The sequence below is a fragment of the Triturus cristatus genome, chromosome 4_1, assembly GCF_964204655.1.
Source record: "Triturus cristatus chromosome 4_1, aTriCri1.1, whole genome shotgun sequence".
In the NCBI taxonomy this organism is placed as follows: domain Eukaryota; kingdom Metazoa; phylum Chordata; class Amphibia; order Caudata; family Salamandridae; genus Triturus; species Triturus cristatus.
In genome coordinates, this window is record NC_140585.1 from 250,634,692 (window position 1) to 250,651,929 (window position 17,238).

The 17,238-nt window shown below is 43.2% G+C and overlaps 1 protein-coding gene and 1 non-coding gene across 7 annotated transcripts in view; both read right to left on the minus strand.

The window, feature by feature from the left end:
* Window positions 1-17,238, minus strand: part of CNOT4 (CCR4-NOT transcription complex subunit 4) — a 753,420-nt gene that overhangs the window by 492,502 nt on the left and 243,680 nt on the right. The gene's annotated exons all lie outside the window — the stretch shown is intronic.
* On the minus strand, window positions 12,615-12,757 carry LOC146854209 (U4 spliceosomal RNA). Its single transcript, XR_014959042.1, has one exon. It is a non-coding gene; the product is annotated as a U4 spliceosomal RNA (small nuclear RNA).

The window sequence follows — 17,238 nt, forward strand, 5'->3', positions numbered from 1 at the left end:
CATACATCCCCACAAGATGAGGGTGTCATAATATCCTCTTTTTCTGGGCCTGTCCCTGATGAAGTCAACCAAGCCTACGAATCTGAATGAGTTCTTGCACAAGCCTCGGATTTACACCGCAATCAAGTCGGCTGGGATAACGACTCATTTTCACATTATACCCATACCGTCCAGCCCGTAAGTGCAACCACAACACCCAATTAAATGGGATGCTGAGGCACCTGTTGGAGAAATACTCTGACATTTAGAATACCAGGGTGCCATTTAACTCTATCTCCCAAATGAATAACCTTTTTCCAGTGGTGAAACCAGACCACGCATATCTTTGACTACAGAAATTTGAACCATGCTAACCGCACATTTGCAATACAAAATATTGCATATGAAAGCAGCGATTGGACTGCATTCTCAGCACTAGGCTCTCAAGATCGCTTTTTCCGACTCCCCATGGGGTATAACAACAGCCTAGGACTGTTTGCTGCATGCATTGTGTTAACTTTACATGACATTGACCCAGACGCGTTGCCCTATGTTGCTATCATCTACCCTACGGACAATTAATTAAATACATATTTACACAGAGTAGATCAAATAATATTAGGATTTGCTGAATAAGGCTCCAACTTTAAGAAATGTTATAAAACATTTTTAAGTGTCCTGTTTCTTGGATAAGATCTTAGCCATGAGGGAAAGACTCTTGCACCACACTTCCTAGAGAAGTGTTCTCTACTACAACCATCCAATACACAACAAAAAAAAATTCAATCCTTACTAGGAATCCTACATTTTGGCAGAATTAATATCCCAGATTATGCATACCGCATTAAACCATTATATGAATAAATCATCCTGACTTTTCCAACTTCCATTGGACTTCTGAACATAGACATAATCCGATCATAACAATCTTACTTGCCTGCTACACAACACTTACATATATGTATCAACAACACATACCTGCTCATCCGTATAGTTACGGGTGCCATTACCTTCACGCATCTCATTTTTAATGAAGGTGAAAGTGCTGACTGCATATACATCGCATTTATATTCAAATGCGTTTTTGCAACCACTGAAGAAAATACTCACTGCAGTTCCGATGGTTGTCATTAAAGAGCAGCCCTGGCACAAGGGAGAATATTTATTGTTGTTAATCCCATTCCACCTTAGAGGCTGTTACAAAAGCAAGCGTACCTAATGCAAAAGACCTAAATCCATGTTGGTTACAATGGGCAACATCCTTAACCCCTTCAGTGCCACGCCCTTTCCCCGCCCTGTGCCGGGCGTTACATTAGCGGGCGGGGTTCATGACGAGATCGTCTCGTCATGGGCACAGCGCAACCGTGCTCCATGAGGAGACCATCTCGTCATGGGCACTGAAGCAGTTAACAGCTACAGACGTAGACTTTGTCTTTGACCCATCTTTACAAACACAAGAAAACTGGAATAGGTGCTTGTCTATCCCATGCCTCGCAACAGTTTGCCTTTTGAGCAGTATAAAGATCTTGTTTATACTGATGGCTCTGCCTAGCCTGCTATTCGGATTCGGCGGTATGTGCCTCCGTTCATGGTATGATGTCGGCTGGTAAATTACAACCACAGAAAAAATGCATGCAGTCCTGGGGGGGGGGGGGGAGGGGGTAGAGACTACACTGCGCAGTTGGCTGAACTGAAAGCACTGCTTCTGAAACTGGAAAATAGGGATCCTGAATTTACCACTTGTATAGTGTGCGATTCGTATTATTGTGAGCAGACTTTTAATGAATTTGCATTATTGGTGCCGTTATGATTATAGAGATTCTATATAGGAAACACTATAAAGCATAAACTGCTTTGGATGAAGGTAGCTGACCTGAAAGACAGGTTACAGCAGGCTTACGTCATTCAAACATGGTCATCTACGTGTTGGAGTGCACGTTATCGGGAATTAATTGGTAGAGGACACTGCCAAAGCTACAGTATCGACTGCGACTAAAGCTGGGATCACTCGTTCTCATACGAAGGTGGATGGCAATATACGGGCTGCCGTTCACACTACATGACAGCACCCCTTTGCTTAGGGGCTCTCCGGCTAAGTATTCTTACATTTAAGTGGAAAACATGTTCCCTTTGCTACAATTCCAGGAGTTGGTGATTGCGTGATTCCCAGCCAAGACCGCAGACTAGCCTTAGTAAAAGCTGCGCAGGAAGGTGTTGCTTCTGCACATGGAGGTGCGGTGGCCACAATTTGATTACAGCAACAGTGTTATTGGCAGGGTAGCTTATACAAATAAGCCTAGAAATATGTCATTTGTTATGACATTTGTCAGCAAAATTAAAAGTTCCTCAGTGGCACACACAGGAACACCTGTTGAATTCTAACAAACCTTTTGGCTGCATTTATGTGGACCACTGCGATTCTCTTAATCTGGATGGAGAGTTTAAATTCATCTTACTTGCAGTTGATTATTGCTCTAGTTGGCTCTGGGTGTGGCCACACCGTTAGGCTAACACTTGCACTGTTATTAAAGATTTGCAAGTCTTTATCGGAATATATGCATGCACTACATTCCACTCTGATAAGGGCCCTGCTTTTGAAACGAAAGCATATAGGAATACTAAGGCTTCCATTAGTGTAGAGGTGCATTATTATTCCCCCTACCATCCTGAGGGAAATTCGGTGGATCAGAGGATGAACCATGACTTGAAGCAATCCTTAGCAGCTAGAATATTAACTTTAGGATTTAGCTGGATCCATCACATATATGGGGTACAGAGAGCACTTAATCTCCCTAAAAGATCTCTGGGTGGCCAGACCCCATAAGAGGTCCTCTTTGGCATACAGATGTATGTTCCAGACTTGATCCAGACATCGTTGCAGCAACCATACCCTTTGACGTAAACAATTTTGCTCTCTTACGGAATTAACAAAATTTCTGCGACAGCCAGGCAAACGAACAGTTGAAGACGGCAACCTCTGCATGAATCAAGGAGCAGCCAGCATCTTCTGGATGGATTCCACAAGTTGGAGATCCTGTTCATGAGTAGACTGCTGTGAGGATGGAACTTAGCCCATCGTACCGTGCACCGGTGCCAGTCCTGGGCTTTCAAAATACAAGAATCGTCATATTTCCACTGCTAGCTGGTTGCAAAAACAATTGTTTTGTCTCCATTGATCATCTGAAGTTACATCACGTGGCCAACAATAAACAGCAGTCCAGAGGAACCAATGGTAGTTTCCAAACTCCTCACTACCATACAAGAATTTCCTCTACAGCTTGTGAACAACATTGAATTGGTTTCTCCCCAGCTTGGGCATGGGGGGCGGGCGTTGAATGAACTTCAGTTAATTCCTGTTGCCGCTACAAATGCCAGCCACAGGATGGAAGTGAATACTGTACTTGCTACTGCCTCTCCTGAAGAGGATATCTTTTATAATGACCCACCATTCGTGAAATCTACTAGTTCTCTTACTACACCTGGGGTTCCTGTTTTTCAACAAACTACTTCTGGTTATTTCGTGGGAACAGATGATATTCCATCAGTCTCTTGACAGTTCCACCAGTCTAGACACTCCTACACAGGCCTATGTTTTCCATTCGTGGCTCAAAAGCACTTATCAAGTTCCTCCTTGGATACATGTTTGGATAACATTTTCCTTGGCTTTTCTATGTCTTTGGATTGGGATCGGGACCGTTTTCTTCTTGTTAATAAATGGTCATTGTGTGCAAGAACGCTCTTCCACAGAGCTGGTGGATGAGGTTTTAACGCCTCAATCAAGTTCACAAACTGAAAAGCGACAGATCCCTTGAGAACATATAAGCTATCCCAGTAACTGCTAGAGTTGTTTGGGATAAGGTCTCCTATGATATTTTCGGTCCTACAGAAATCATGCAGATTCCTTTATGTATTTAAGGTCTCCATGGGGGATGTTATTGTACCTGGTTTACATTCTGACAATTGGGATGTTGTCTCCATGCTCTTGGAGCGTGAATATTATATTATTTTTAAAAGTGCAGACTTGTACCTTAATTCTGTGTATTATAGAGCTAGTGTCCAACGCACACTTTATTTACACACAATGGGAACACAGTCCAACTCCCCTGAAAGGGAGTTCAACAAATTATAGGGATACATTCACTTATTTTACTGGCCATTACTCATCGAGCCCCAAGTTTGTCTATTTTAAACATATCCCCACACCACTGAAAACAAGCATTGAAAATGCAACAGGTCTCGTTTTGGTTAAGTTAAAGCCATTTGCTTTGCTAATGGTATTGTATAGCAAAGCAAATGGTTTTAACTTAATAAAAGGCGAGATCTATTGCATTTTTAATGCTTGTTGATTAAAACAATTCATTGTAATCCGTATTTGTAAAAGGTGTTTGTTGAACAAATAACCAATGCTGCTTTAGGTATTGCTAAAAGCACTTGCACAGTCTTCTTACCGTAGCATATTTTTAATATTTCTGTGACTGACTAATAATGAAGGAGGACAGCCTTCGATGTCGTGGCCTGCTAGTATCCCCAACCTTTTCTCTTTAGGCTGGCGCCCATGTTTGGGAGGGCACAGGGTGAGAACCCAATGACTGCTGTCCCATATAAGCTTATCACTGCATTCAGAGAAGTCATGAGATGCAAAGGCGGCTTGCGAGTTAAAACAAAAGGAGTCCGCATGAGGGCTATAAACTGCAGAATCAAAGAAATATGAAATGGCAATAAGCGGCTTGTAGAGAATGTGAGAGAGACTTCTAGACAGAGTAGGGTGACCCCCACGCTTTGAAAGGTTGCAAACCCAAGACTGCTGACACTTCAAACGTAGGGTGCATTAATGATCAGCGGAACAGGACTGACTCCTGAGTGAGACACTGCAGCACCCAGGCCCTCTGATTTGTCTAGTTTACAAAATGTTTGTGAAATTTATTTTCACCTGATGCCCCCTGAAAGCACACCCAGTACACTCTTATGTTGGGTGACACCGGGTCGCAAGTAATGGCTGCAAGCTAATTGATCGAGAAAGGCTTGTCTGACTGGGCCCCTTGGAGTCCTCCCTTCACATTCCTAAATTCTGTGAAGGAGGCAGCTTTTGCTCGCGCAGGGGTGGAGGATGCCTCTCCGAGTGCAGATGATACACAGTTTCCTTGTGGTAAGCTTTACTTCTCTCTCTCCTCCCATCCTCACTAAACACGCATTAACCAGGACACTGGCAGCTCAAAAGCATGGGAGAAAGCAAAAAAACAAAAAAAAAAACACTGGAAAAATTATGACTCCTTACCTATGGTGTCTGAAAACACGAGGTTGGACGACAACTTTTCAGGTTAACTCAGGCTGTCGAACATAATGTGTTATGCACTTGGGTGTACATGCACGTGTCCTCGCCTGCATGGTCGATACCGGCTGGGTCTGATTGATTCGTGAGATTATGTGTTATCCTTCTAATCTGATTTTATTGATCTGACACTGTTAACCGACAGGGAGGGTGAACCTGAGGTGATTGCTTCCTGTCTCCCATTGTGCTTGCCTCAGAGGACACATAGGCGGCTGTCCTCAGGGGCCGCACGCCTGACGTATGCGTCTGTGCGCTAATCAACATTTCATGTAGGGTTTTTCAGTGCTAAAGACAGCCCCGCTTCCGCCCTGCATGACTTAAGCATGCAACCGGCACGCTGCACTTTCTCTTAATTATTACAGCGTGCAGCAGGTGGAGTGTGTCCTGGCATGCAGGGAAGCTCTGAGGGGCGCAGCGGCTTGTTGGATACAGCGCGCCAGCAAGAGAGGGTTGGCGTCGTTCTCGCACTCTGTTTTTTGGCAGATCTGTGCCTACGATGCTTTAAAGAAAGGGTCCCCGGCAGTAGAGAATAAAGAACAAGTCAATGGAGCATAATCACGTCTACAACACCTCGCTTCTTTCTCACAGCAAGTATGGCTCTGGATTGGGGTCCGCACCTGTGATCTATTACAGCGTACTGCTCTGGCTGGGGTTGCCAGGTGAGTATTCGTTTTGTGTACATTGTCATTGGGTTGGTTTGATAATGTGAATGCAGAGAGCAGACAAAACGATCTTCCCACAGAGTCTTCGACAATTGTGTTAAGAAGCAGATTAGAATATGTTGTTTCAGCGCCACGAAGCCCCTTGAGGTGAATATGTGCTTTGTAAATCAATGTCATGATACGTTATGCTAAATTACTGTACTTTGTGTCATTTTATGTTATCCTGTGTTAGCTTATGTTTTGCTGTGCTGTGTTATGTTAAGTTGTGCTATGTTATCAATGTATGTGCATTATATTGAGTCGCCTCTGTTGGGACTGGAATTAGCTTGGCAGGGAAAGGCATATGTTCTGCTAAAATCATTGAGGCATCTAAGGAAGGGCATCCGAGAGTTTAGCGTGACATACCTGCATGTCGGTCTGATAGAGGACGTAATATTCAGGGTTGTGTGTCTACAGAGCTGGCAGCTAGCGGTCTGTTTATGGAACGGACGTGAAAATTGAAAGCAAGTTATTGAGGTTCTGAGAAAGACCTTCATTGTGTTGGAAAATAAAATTACAGCTTTGGACTTTTGCCCTCAGTCAGAGAATTACTGAGCCCTGTGCCAGCGTTCTTCTTGTGAATATGAGGGCAAAAATCATTGAACGTGAGCGGCGCCCGGAAGGGCGCAGTGAAGTTCGCGCTACAAGGTATGAGCTGGACTTCAGGAATGGGCACAGTCTTGCTCTCTGCAACCTGTTAACAAGTGGATGCCTGCATGTTTTGCTGTCAGTTTCCACGGGGCACAAGCAGGCATCCACTTCTGTCAAGACAGCTGATCGCAGCAAAAAGACAGAAGTGGATGCCTGCTTGTGCCCCGGGGGAACTGACAGCAAAAATAAAAGCAAAGCACAAGCTAAGCGGCATTTTCGTTGCTATGACAACGAAAGCTTCACAAGATGGCGTCAGACTGTCCACAGTCTTACGGACACGCACATGCTGTCTGCTATGGACAAATGGCAAGAGCAGCCATGTTTTTCCATGCAGATGCGTGCACACAAGCCCTTGGCAGAATCGATTCCAAAAGGTACTCGCAATAGCGAGAGCAACGCATGCGCTGCTTTCGCTAGGCGAGACCTAGAAATATATGCTTACGCAAACCAAACTCATGCATACGGATTTGTCATACAATTAGCACTAAAAAGCTATGAGTATTGGAAAGATACCACTGAATTGAAATCAATTTGGGGTACCAAACATTGGCAGGTCCAGAGAACAGACACCTTACTTCGAGAGTGCTTGAATCCAACACAAATTATTTTTCTAAATGATAGACTACATGTCTGGGGACTTGCAAGAATTAAAGACATGAATTCACCTAATATTCATTCCATTGCCCGATTTGACAATTGGGGACATTTAACGAATTAGAGAAGGACAGCTCAATGGTATGGTGCAGAATGATACATTCAACGCCACTCTTCGTGAAACTAATGGGTAGTTATAGTGGCCAATCGACACAAATGGTTGTTCTGCTCTCTTTTTGAATACCTCACCGGGGTTCAAGCAAGCAGACCGGGACCCTCGTTATTCCTAATCGAATCACTCCGGGATAGTCGCCAACTAGTCGGTAGGGAAAATGTGGCAACAATGGTTGAAACATTTCCTCACTGTCTGAAACATCTTTCTCTCTTTTCAGATGAAATGGATCTATCAGATTTGTTGGGTCCCAAGTCTCTACGTTCTAAAAAATTAATTCATGCCACTTACAATGGAATTTGGGAATTGTCAAAAACAGAAGCTGCTGCACGTTTATGACAAATTGATCAGGATAAGTACTTGCTGTGGTGGTAATACATTCTTGCATTTATAGCTTGAATAACCATTTGTTGTTGATATCGTGCAGGATGTAGGCCACTGAGCTTTCTTTTTTGCAGTTGTCCAGCTACTGTCCCCACCCCCCCTTTTTTTAGCTGCTGGAGGCCGATTTTCAACCTTCGTGGCACTGGCACCAGATTTCAGTGACCACCAGACCTCAGTTACACTGCTCCTTCCTTAAGAAAAAGTGGTAACTGATTTTTATACAATTGGCAAAGGTCTTTAGCACCCCTGTAAGTCCCTAGTAAATGTTACCCCTGGTACGTAGGGAATGAGTTCCAACGAGGTTCCCTAGGGGCTACAGCATATCCTATGCCACCATAAGTGCCACCCTAAGTAAACAAATTTCAAACAGACTGGCATTGCAGACAGCATGACATGGTACAAACTATGTTTGAAAACATAACATGGCACACTCCTTTGTGCCATGCCAAAGGCACTGCTTAAGCTATATTCAAGCTTCACTGCTGGATGTTACAAGTGAGCAGGGAAGCCATCTTAAGGTATGTATTGGGCACTGGTGACAACTACTTACACTACTGACAACTACTTACACAGCTACATAATGGCTTCACTGAAACCTATGGGGTTTGTACAATTAAGCAGAAAACACTGCATTTGCAGTATCGTATAACTACGTCACCTTGATAATTGCTACCGGTACCGAATAAAGTTTTTCTGAGAAGAAAAAAAAATATGTAGCAAGGTTTTGTCTGTTTTACTAAACGGTCAAATGCCCTCAGTCTCCCTTTAGTAAATGTTCAATTAATGTGTAGCACCCAATCTCGGTATTTAGCGATATGTAAGCAATACCAGTTTTTCCAGATAAAGGAACAAGGTGCTAAAAATAAAGTGATTAATCTCGGATCACATCATGTATTCTGTGGGGAAAGCTGGGATTAGGATGGTGCTCTTCAAGTCCAATCATAATGAATTATTATTTGAATGTATTTTTTATATGAGAAAAAATACGAAGGAAGATACAATTACGATCTTGTTATCTAAATTCATATAAAAATATTTATTATTTTTATCAATTGGTGTTGGATTTCTTGGACTGTGTCTGTTACTGCCTGTGTGTGCAGTAAGTGATTAACACTACCCTCCGTTAAGCCTCAACTGCTCGCCCACACCATCATAAAAGAGCATTTGGGATTATTATTGTAACCCCCTGGAAATCAATACGGGTCGTCTGGACTCATGAGTACCTCATTTTGGTGCACTACACAGAGAGCCAGCTTCCTACACAGGATGACACGTCTTCATTGTGAGTCAGCTTCGGTCATTTATGCAATTTAGTGGACATTTCAGGTATTGAAATCCGGCCGAATGCCATGGCGTTATTTAAATTATATTCTTGCCTTTTAATCTGACACGTAAACAGACTCATGGCAAAAAAGGATGCCACTTATCCAATGTTACATATTGGGATGTTAGAACAACTGCCTTTCACAATAGCTGAAACACCTTCCGCGGTGTGGTTAATTCATGGCAAATATCTTTGCTAATTTCAAAACTGCTATTTACATCTTGCATGAAATATTTTCCGGTAGGAAGATATGAACTGCTGGAATGGAGCTTTATTTATGAAGTGTCGACGGACAGAGGTATTCCTTTACTAGAAATGAATGTGATTCTTCGGTCAGCCACTCACTTATTTATGAACATATTACAATTCACTGAGTATATAACACTGTGGCTGCTAATTTGGCCGGTTTCCTACAAGAAAAACAACACCTTCAATTCTTTCCCAAACAATTGCACTTTCCAATGGAAGTTACTCTATGTTAAACGACCAAGATTGTTGTAGGATGAGAGCCGGTATTCCATATGTCCCTTCAGTTTCACAGATAATGACTTGGGGTAATAATGTGCTTTTCCCTCCAACGCACGAGGTTTCAGATATTTCCTTGTGGTCTCCAATTCGAACTTTGAATGCTAATTTCAGCAAGCTAGGCAGACTCAAAGCCTTATTGTTCAAAAAAGATGTGGCATTAAAATCTGCCCGAGAAATCTTTGAACTACAGGTTGTAAGAACAACCAATGAAATACAATCGCTCTTAAGCACCAACCTCCCACAGTATTTTGGTGAGCTTGTGCATCGCATTTTTAATGCATAAAAGCACAAGTTTTTTTATTTTTTTTTAAACAAATCGGGATTGGCTTGGACAGTACCTTGCAGAAACACTTTGGAGAAAAAACAGCCTTTATACTTTCTCATTTATATGAGATATGGACCGACTGATGAGTCCGATAACTACCCATTTTCGGGGATGTCCCACTACCTTGCAGTTAATTCAAGACGTCTGCTGTGATCCCTTCCCTTCTTGGGAGTTGGATGCTTCGGCTTCTAGACTTTCAAATTGTGACTCTAATAACATGGATGCAGCACGAGAACATACTTCCTCAGCATCAGCTCAGAACGAGGATCATATTTGTTCTTTGGAGCTTCTGAATGGGGCTATAAATGAATCACAGGAGCTGATCAGTTCTGGATTTAATAAACAATGGTTATGTGGTAGAAATCTTGGGTACCTCTGATTTGAATTAATTTGGCCCCTTTACTGCTTTTTGAACTCACTCTTAAGCCTATTTTCTTGTTTATTATATATCTCATTATTGCATTGAATTTGCTTAGCTTATGGTTTAATTATTTTGTTAGTAGCAGAGTATCTTCCACGACCAATGAGGGGGTGTCGTGATTTTCCTTCTGGACCCACGTGGATTCTCCCTTAGTTTCACATTTTAGCTGACTCTGCTCGCTCTGGAAAGCCAGCTATAACACATTTGCTTTGTAACAGTATTTTAGAGAACAAGCTGTTTATTATTCAGGGACTTCTCGGGATTTAGTTTACACATTTTCTACAAGATTGCTAGGAATACATAAGTGTATTGTTTGTTCTGCTCGTTCAGCAACAGTTCCTAACATCCAGAAATAATAGTCATACAGCTGCATCCCCAGCACAGCACAATAGTTTTATCATATAAAGTGTGTCCTGGTCCCCTAGGTGGCCAGAGAGGAGAATTCTGGCAGAGAGAACTGTTCTAGAACAGCAGCAGTGATAGACGCGCTGCCCTGCGTCAACTAAGATTACACACATGATGCGGACCACCTAACTGCATACACCAAGTATGAGGCTCTAGGTAAATCCCAGAGATCGAAATGTATCCCTGTGCTCATATAGTAAGGATAGACCTACATAGATAGATAATTTGCCATGGTTTGGATGTTTGCCCTATACAGTCCGTTAGTAATGCTAATTACTTTGTTTAGTTGCATCTGCCTAATGACTGCTGCACTTTTGCTTCAAGATAGAGTATGATAGCTTCAACAAATGTATTGTAAATATTCTAAGTGTCTTTCATCTGTTTCTCCAGGGCTTGCATGTGTGATTCAGAAACGAAGAGGAAGGATCTGTTTCCATGCTTCCCTTGGGGGCTCGAGGGTCATGTTCTTGGTTGCCAAAATCATATGTTACTCTGGGAAGGTTAAGAGATCAGTTAAGGCACTGTGAGCTAGCCAGGACTGAGAAGATGGCACTGGTGTAGTAGAGAGACTCAGTCCCTACATTCTAACGTCCTGTCGTCCAAACACACAGTTCTGCGTTAGCAGCAGAATCCATGCAACAGTCAGGGTGTACCACTAAAGTCACTAATAAATATGTGCTCAACCAGCACGTAGATATGGCACAGACAGGCTAAACTTACAGGCAATGTGTAGGTACTTACATCAACTTGCACAAGGGTGGTGGAATGTGTAGAAGTCTCTCCGCCTTTTCCACATGGAGGAAGGCTTATTTATAGTGTTACTGAAGGGCAGTTGTATGTCAGGAGGATAACCACATATCTTGGATGAACGGGCACGGGCCTAAAAAATAATGCCTGCTTGTTGTCACTTCACTACTCTTTATATGAACGCTAATTTTCTAGCAGCAAATATTGGCTTTGGATTTTATAGCACTTTAAGCAATATTGCAACCACTTCCCTACAACTGTAGACAGGGGGATACTTGTGCACGAGTGTAACCAAGATCTGAAGTGATGATAAAGCACATTTGTCTGAAAAATTAAAAAATAAAGCAAAGAGGCTTGAACAACATTGATTGGTAAAGTCAGATTTGCAATGGAACTAGCGCTGCAAGATTACTTGCCCATCATAACTAGACTTAACAAATTTCAGGTCAGCCTGAAAAGGCCCGATTTGGAGCAACCTAACATATTTGCTTTTAATCCAGAATGCACGGTTTTCGAAGGTCTGACCCATATAAGATGCGGCCACACATACCAACTGGCATGAGGGCTATCTGGGTCAAGTAAGGGTCTGTGAGGAGCAGGTGGGAGGCAGGCCACTGGAAGGGTGCAAAATATGTCTGATCCATTGACACAGCAGGAGGTCAAAGGCAATGCGAGCACCTGTGATTGTAGGAGCTCCGACTTCTCCATGTCAAGTGTCAGCATGACAATCCTAGAGAGCGATAAGCTGAGCTTTCAGGCTTGGAGTGACAAACAGGGGAGGGAGGTTTTCTAACTAGCTCAGAAGAAAAAATATGCCAAGCCTACAACTCCTTCCCATTAAAGAAGTCAAATTTCCTTCATTTACAGATTTTGGGGGTTTTCATATAGAAATATTTGTGTCCTTAGGAGACAGCGTGAATGTGTACCAGTTGGAATGTTACTTGCAAAGGGGTACTTATTTTTTCTAACAAGCTGTGGGCAATTTCTTCGGTTACAAAGCCGGTTTCCTGCCTGGTAAAATGTGTGCGCTCATACTTGTACCCAGTGTAGGTGTGTTCTGGCCCATAAAACATGTTTAAAGTGGCTTAAAACCAGAATGGCACATTTAACTTTCCTATAAGGCATAAAGTTTACAATAAGCAATAACTGGGCGTCAGTTAGACCTCACTGGCTACGATACTGCCACTGCGCAAATGTGCGCATAATGTATGGGGCAGAATTACAGACCTGGCATGAAAAGTTAAATGCCAACTGTGCCATCTACTATAGTAGCAGTGGAAATATAGCTTCAGGTCTGTAGCCTGGCAGCAGCAGCTTGAACCTTGCTGCCCAAATCTGTCAAAATCACCCTTTAGGTGGGTATAAAAACCCAATTTTAAAGGTTAAATAAGTTCACCATAAGCACACCTTGCTGCCCACAAAGTAGGGTGCATAATATCACAAGCATTAAGGTCTTACAGCCTCCGCTTGATATGGATTCCTAAATACTACAAGGCCAGTCGTGGAGGAAGCTCTTTCACTGTTCTTACAGCTAAGCTGTGTAACAGTCTGCCACACAAACTACGCTTGTTTGAGTAACTGCCCATATTCAAAAGGAAGCTAAAAGCATGGCTGTTTGATGCAGCCTAGTCATGTAGATATTACAATAAGTTCTCTTTGCTTTGAGTGCAGGGACGCTTCTGTTGAAGCAGCTACGTGCTTAACAAATGCGGTTTGATTGATTGAGGTGTGACATTGGAAATGGTATGTTCTCCCAGTGACTAGGCCCAAAACGACAATGTTACTGGTCAAGTTGTAGCTGGTGCATTGTTAAAATCAAACTAGAGATTATACACTTAAAATCCGAACTTTTGGCATGTACCAGCTACATACTTCATTCACGGACATTCTTATATTTAATATAAACCAAATAGAATGGTAAAGTTAGATTCTTATTAAATATATGCGAAATGCAACTTTTAGAATGTTAACCTCAACCCTACCTGAAGCTGCTGGAGGCTAATTTGCATAGGCCCTCACAAAACACCCAGCCTGTAATTGTCCTGAAGTAGGTGTAAAAGATGCGAAAAGTTGCTCAAACAAAGCAAGAGAGAGCAAAGTCAATGTGTTTGAGTGGGGAGGGGCTTTCTTGTCCTAGCAAGAAGACCAATTGGGGGTGGGCTTAGGAAATGAATTAACCTTAAAAGGGCCTTTTTTGGCACAAGCTTGTTTGGTGTTAAAGTCCCAGGCTTTTTGTTTCTATAGCCAGACTGGCACCAAACCCAGCATAAGGAAAGCTACACCCAGAACCAGTTTTGAGTGACCACGAAAGAGGGGACTAGTCATTACCCTGGCCACACTTCTGGAAGGGCACACAGGCTCTGCACAAGGGAAGAAGGGTTTTGCATCTTGAATTTTTTGAGTGGGGGGCATTGTGAGTACAGGAGAAACAGAACTCCTTAGCAAGAGGGTAGGGTTGCCCCTGGGAACTTTTACTGTATTGGTTAGGGAGTTCCCAGGAGTCCCCTCAACCAACTAGCTGGTCCCGTACATAAATGTGGCACCCTAATACAGTGTCAGTGTTTGGACCTGTAGGGGATCAGAAGAGGACTGGACCTGTTCTCTGTGCCCCAGAGGAGACCTGAAGGACTGGACCTGTTCGCTCTCATTCCCAGGACAATAGTGGAATCCAGGAGTCCGTCTGCTGGCCTCCTGTGCAGCTATAGGGAGACAAGCTGCAAGGGGCATTTTCTATCAATTGCAGTGGTTTGAAAAAGTGTCTTAAGAACAGCCTGGCCTACAGAAGCCTGTTGCTTCGCCTGCAAATCTAGTGTTTAGTTGGGGAGAGGAGTTGGCCTAATGGCTAGGGAGCTCGACCTTGGACCTGGGAAACTGGGTTAGAGTCTCGGTAATAACAAGAACATCCAGTGATTCTGGGCAAATCACTTAATCTCCCCGTGCCGAACAAAGCATGAATGTGTGTTCTAATATAACGTAACTGGTGCTATGTAAAGCGCTCTGATACCTGATTGGATTCGAGTCAAGTTCGCGCTATATAAAACTTATAAGAAAAAAAAAAAGGTGTGTGTGTAGACCATGTTGCTGCCTTACAAATGTCTTCTAGAGGAATATTCCCTAAGAATGCCGTGGAAGCCCCCAGTTTACGAGTTGAATGCGCTCTTGGGGGAATTGTTAGCGTACGTTTTGCTTTCTGGTAACATATTTGAATCTACCTTGCAATTCCAGCTTTGGAGATGGGATTGCCTTTATGAGGGGATGAGAAAGCTACAAAAAGTTGTTTTGTTTTTCTAAAGGCTTTAGTCCTGTCTATGTAATAAAGTAAAGCTCATTTGACGTCTCGTGTGTGAAGAGCTCTTTCTGCTAACGAATCAGGGTTTTGGAAAAAGACCGGTAACTCTTCTGATTGGTTAAGATGGAAAGCAGAAATGACTTTTGGAAGGAATTTTGGATTTGTCCTGAGAAGCACTTTGTTAAGATATATTTGTAAGAATGGTTCTTGTATGGTTAAAGCCTGGCTCTCACTTACTCTTCTGAGAGATGTGATTGCGACAAGGAAGGCTACCTTCCATGTAAGGAATTGTAATTCGCTTTTAGGTAAAGGCTCAAATGGGGGACCCATGAGTCAAGTAAGAACAATGTTAAGGTTCCACACTGGAGAGGGTGGTAGTCTGGGTGGAATTATTCTTTTAAGGCCTTCCATAAAGGCTTTAATAGCCGGTAGCCTAAACAATAACAAATGTCTGTTTTGTAGGTAGGCTGGAAGGGCAGCTAGATGTAATCTGATGAGTATGCCAGATTGCATCTTTGTAGATGTAGCAAATGTCAGATAATGTTCTGAATTGAAGCATCTAATGGATCTATTTTGCTGTTACAGTAAATTACGAATCTTTTACATTTAGCTGCATAGCAAGCTCTAGTAGTGGGGCGTCTGGCTTCTTTAATAATATTCATACAGTCAGGTGGGAGGTTAAGGTAACCGAACTCTAGGACTTCAGGAGCCAGATTGCTAGATTCAGCTGTGCTGAAACTGGGTGCCTTATCTCGCCATGGTTCTGTGTGAACAGTCTTTGGAAGAGACGTAGCTTCTGGTGCGGAACTACAGAGAGTTCAAGGAGTGTTGTGAACCACAGTTGCCACACTCATGTGGGAGCAACTAGGATCATTTTGAGAGACTGTTGCTTGAGCTTGAGTGGGAGTGGAGGAAAAGTGTAGGCAAATCTGCCTGACTTGTTCATCCATATTGCATTGCCCTTGAACAACGGGTGTGGGAACCTGGCGGTGAAGGTTGGGCATTTTGCATTTGCGTGTGTGGCGAACAGATCTAGGTCTTGTTGTCCCCACATTTGGAAGAAAGGTTGAAGAACTTGCGGAAGAAATTCCCATTCATGTATATGTTGAGTCTGCCGACTGAACAGATCCGCTATCTGATTGTTAACCTCTGGAAGATGTTCTGCTAGAAGATATATGTTTTGTGGAATGGCCCATCTCCATATGCTTTGCGCTAGATGAGACCGTTGCAAAGAATGTGTTCCTCCTGGTTTTTGTATATAATACATCGCTGTCATATTGTCTGTGCAGACTAGGACAGTTTTGTTGAGAAGCAGTTTTGTTGAGAAGATGTGTTTGGAATGATTTGAAGGCTAGAAATTTTGCTAGTAATTCTAGGTGGTTGATGTGGAGCGATTTTTGTTGAGTCAGCCACTTGCCCTGAATTGTATGGGCTCCCCAGCCGGAGATGCGTCTGCTGTTAGCACTATCTGTGGAACCAGCTCTAGGAACGGCCGCCCTCTGGAAAGGTTTTGTGTGTTCCACCACTGCAGAGAGCGATGTGTGCAGCTGTCTACCAACACTAGATCTATAAATTGAGCCTGGTTCCACTGACGTGCTAAGCATTCCTGTGAAGGTCGCATTTGGAGTCTTGCGTGAGGTACAATGAAAATGCAAGAGGCCATCATTCCTGCGAGTTGCATGAACACCCTCGCTGGAAAGGGATGCTGTGGCTGAATTTTGATGAGGGTTTGTATACTGGCTATCCTGGTTGGATTGGGAAATGCCAGAGCTTTGGAGGTATCTATTGTGGCTCCTAGATACTGATGCATGTGGGAGGGCTGAAGATGTGACTTGTTGTAGTTTACTGTGAACCCCAAATTGTGTAGTAGCTGGATGGTTTGGTAAGTGTGATGGACACACTGGTTGTGTGACTTGGCTTTTATCAGCCAATCGTCGAGGTATGGAAAGACATGGATTTGTTGTCTTCTCCGGTGTGCTGCTACTACTGCAAGCACTTTGTGAACACTCTGGGTGCTGTGGTCACCCCGAATGGAAGGACTTTGAACTTATAGTGTTGTCCGTCCAACATGAATCCAAGGTATTTCCTGTGAGTAGAGTGTATAGGAATAAGAGAGTGAGTTGTTCCGTGGACATTGGACGCTGTTTGGGTGGTATGGTGGGTGGGGTGGCTGCAAGTTCCAGGCAGTAACCATATTTGATAATTTGTCTTACTCACTTGTCTGTAGTGATGGAAGTCCAGACAGGTAGGAACTGTGATAGTCTCCCTCTGAACGGAGTGGAATGGTCTGGAGGGAAGTCACTGCTTGTTCGCAGGGGAGGTGCGAGTGTTGTTACCTCTGCCTCTTCCCTTATTATTTCCCCTGTATCCCCCCCTCTAAAATATCCCC